Source organism: Morone saxatilis, unplaced genomic scaffold, assembly GCF_004916995.1.
Source record: "Morone saxatilis isolate NCDOM2014 unplaced genomic scaffold, NCSU_SB_2.0 Contig12, whole genome shotgun sequence".
Taxonomy (NCBI): domain Eukaryota; kingdom Metazoa; phylum Chordata; class Actinopteri; family Moronidae; genus Morone; species Morone saxatilis.
Window position 1 is genome coordinate 2,163,307 of NW_023339674.1, and position 4,008 is coordinate 2,167,314.

Here is a 4,008-nt window from a genome sequence, read left to right on the forward strand (position 1 = left end):
ATACTCTATTACAAGTAAAAGTCCTGCTTTAAGTATCAAAAGTAAAATTAAATGTCAGTGTTATTTACTTTTTGTTCTACATAATGTATTACTGCATAGACAGCATTTTAATGTTATAGTGGGTAACAGTGAAGATCACTTAAACAACTTTATTTTGTAGTTTAATCAATAACAAAGCCTCAAATGTTATCTGATGACCACACCTTTTGTACATAAAACATTAATCCACATACAAGTACGACAGTTTCCCCACAGTGAGGTGTTAGGAGCAGAAAATGGAAAAACTCAAGTAGCTGAGTAACTGAATTCCACATATTTACTCATATTACTTCCACTATAACTTCTACTACTAATATTATTATGACATATTTTATGAATGTTGCTTTGTATCATATTCCCGACTTGTGAGTTGTATTGGTAATATTCTATAAATTAACTTATTTCAGCAATGAATTGTATGTATTATCGCTCTATATTCTGTTTAAATAAAACATTTGTGTGTCAGCATGAACCAAGGCTGAGTCCTTGCTGCGTGTCATTCCCACTTTCTCTTTCAGTGTTTAGGGTTCAGGGTTTAGGGTTTGCTGTTGGTCAGCTAACATCACCAACAAGTATGCTACTAATTTCTCACATCAATGATTCGTTTGTAACTTTAAACTTGCGTTCAAGGTGAGTAATATTGATGTGAGACAGTACCTGCTAACAATAGCTAACCTTAGTCTGTGGAAAACTGATTTTTAGAAGGTTAACCACCTCTGAACCGACACTATGAGGTTCTTCCACAGTGGCGCCCAAAAAGGTTCCTCAAGACTCTTCCACTTCTAAGAGTGTAGTCCGCACAGTAATATAATAATAAATGATTCATATGATTCAGTGTAGTTACTCTCTCTTTTCAGAGTAAAGTCTGTGATATATATATAAAAAAAACTACAACAATTTGTGTCCTTGATATTAAAAAGTTGGTGAAACCTTTGCGGTGGAGCACAGATCGAGTAAAGATCAAACTAAAGTGCTAATGAGTGTTTTTATAAGAGGAGGGGTAGTGTATGATCAGTATGGCTGTCTCACATGCCGGGCTGTCACACCACAGTCCAACAGAGGGCAAAGTGCAAGCTGCTCTGTGACAGTACAGTTGATCATGCTCTCTCTCTTGCTCTCTTTCTCTTCCTCCCTCCCCCTGTCGAGTCTCCACCTTGTTTTCTATATCAGTCACACACACACACACACACACACAGACTTTCACTCATCAGACTTGTTATTGCTCTGATTTTCACTTCTGGCTTATTGCACCATCAGCAAAGGTAAGACCACTTCCTCCTCCTGTTGTCTGAAAAGTCGAATATGTCTCCTGCTGCTGATTTACAGTACATTTATAATCTCGTCCCACGAGGCTGCTCACTTTTTCTCAGCCACTTCATTCAAGTAGGACAAACTGGACGTATTGTTTCTCTTTCCTTCAGCATCTGAAGTGTTAGTGCAGACCACCACTTTCAGTGAAACAAAGGAACATGTGATGGATCTCGATGGGGATTAATGGTCTCTGCAGATGCACTGAGAGGGGGGAGATTAGCCCACTGATCCCCAGGAGACGTGTTTTCCACTGGGATTCAGTCCATTTTAAGGGCTCATTTAATCTCGCATTAAGTCTTAAAAGCTTACTTTTCTTGGGACAAGTGAAACCCCCTGCCAGTGGGGGGTGTGATAATTACACTCATTACCAATGCAAATGAACTTCCTGCAACAAAAAAAAATGCCTTGAATGAAGTGACATGAGCACTGATTGATTGACATACTTTTGAAACAAGCAGAATAAAATGAGATTATCTCACCCTGCTGGTGGATTTCTTTATGAAAAAATAAGATTGTGTAACTCTAATCAGGAGCCTCAGTGGGGATCAGGTGGACTGAAGGGAGATTAGTTTACTGCTCTAATAAAAAGCTTTCAGGAAAGGGGGAAAAGAAATAGAGGAGAGGAGGATCTAAATGGACAAGACAGCTGAATTACCGACTGATCGACGGCTGTTTACTGCCGCACTCAAGAAGGCAAGGGGATGTTTTTCACTGCCAACAGCAGAGAAAAGACAGAAACAAAGATGGCTAATCCATTTCAGAATGCCTTCCTTTAAAATGGGAAATAGAGACTATAATTAGATGTGGCTAGTTTGAGCTCAAGGACTCTGCTAAACAGCTCTCCCTATAGCAACATGTATGTGTGTGTGTGTGTGTGTGTGGTTGAGTCACACACTTCCGTTTGTTTTGGTTCCTCAGGCGGAGCGCCGACAAATTTAGATTGCAGCAAGTATAAAAACGCTGAAAAAACACGCCAGAAATACATAATTGGAGAGTGAGTCGCTCATTAAGATTGTTCGCCCAACCCTGGCAACGGTTTCAGAGAGGAAACACTCGAAAACAGAAGTACATGAGGAGCGCGTGTTTGTACAGAAAAGAGAGAAGATTCTCATACATGTAACACAACAGGCCCACACACCACACGTGCACCATTTCAACCACCATATATGTGCTGGTTACTTCCAGTTTGTGGCACCAATTTGTACCAATTCGGCCTCAATTAAAGGTGCTGTTCAGCCCTCGGCAGCTTCTGGCCTGGCTCCTCCGTCGAGTGCCTGTGGGAAGCCAGTGAGGGATCAGGTCATGGTCATTTTTGTGGGTTCAATTGATTGTTCTGTTATCACTTGCCTTTTCCTCCTAAAAATTAAGAAATTTGGTTACTGGAATATTTCCTAATAAGTAAACTATTGTTTATTGGTACATTTTGGTGATTTATGGACATTGTTCTTTAAACTTTTTGTGCAAAAATATCAAAGCACATCTGTATTCATATCCATGCAAAACAGCCTCTATAACATGCGTTATAGTGCACTTTATAAACATTTATTATTATTTACTATTGACAACTATCACTAGTGAAATATTACATTAACAAAACAAAGCAGATTCATATTTAAACCTATTTAAATATAAGACATGGTCACAGAATCAAAGTGCAAGTGCTGATATAGAAAATAACAAATTAACTCATAACTGTTTGATATTACTCATACTGATTGTATATTGCATATTTTGTCACCTGATACACCTGTTTACGTACTCAGTGATAAGTATTTATACTCCAAAATGTATAATTCGGCTAGAAGAGAGAGGACTTAATATGAATAAATAAAACATTTTGATTGATTTAAATGAAATTTTGAACCTTGAAGCTCAACTCTGATCATGACTTTTGACTCTTATGACTCTGACTAGTCTCTTCTCTGGATTATGAAAATCAATAACTTATCTAATCCAAGGATCCTGCATCCTTTATTATTCTTTATACACACACTGCACTATGCACTATTGTTTTACCATATAGATGGACCTCTGTCTGACTGGAAAGCAACTTTTTATGTGTGCAAACAAACATTATGAGCCGTTATAACACAGTTCACAGGGTATTTAATTCCCTGTATCAGCACCCACAATGGGTCACCAACACAATGACTCATATCAAAGAGTTATAATAATCAGATGATCCTGACTGTGACTTTAAGAAGACCATATATCAGTTCTTTGACCCCGTTCTGGAGGTGTGACCTGTGACAGGATTAAACCTGGAGTGTGTTTTCATTCATGCTGCAGTGGTTCCCACATAGGTTATTCTCGTATGTTCTTCTGGTGAAAATGCTTTTTATCACTGTTTACTCTGCTGCAGTCACACGGTCAGGGTGAAGGCGAGGTTAACCACAGCTCACTGCGCACCGTCCTCTGTCTCCCATAGACATGCTCTATGACATGCATGTAATTGCCCCCGGCCCATATGCTAACACAGACCCCAGATACCACAGAACGATCCACTCCAAGGTTTACAGAGGAATGTGACAGCAGATCACATTCTTCAGAGAGTTAAAAGGTCAAAATAATAGTTTTTTGGTCATATAAAATACATTCAATGAGTGATCTGCCATTTAAAACAGTTAAAAAGTTCCAGAAATAATAATAATAATAATA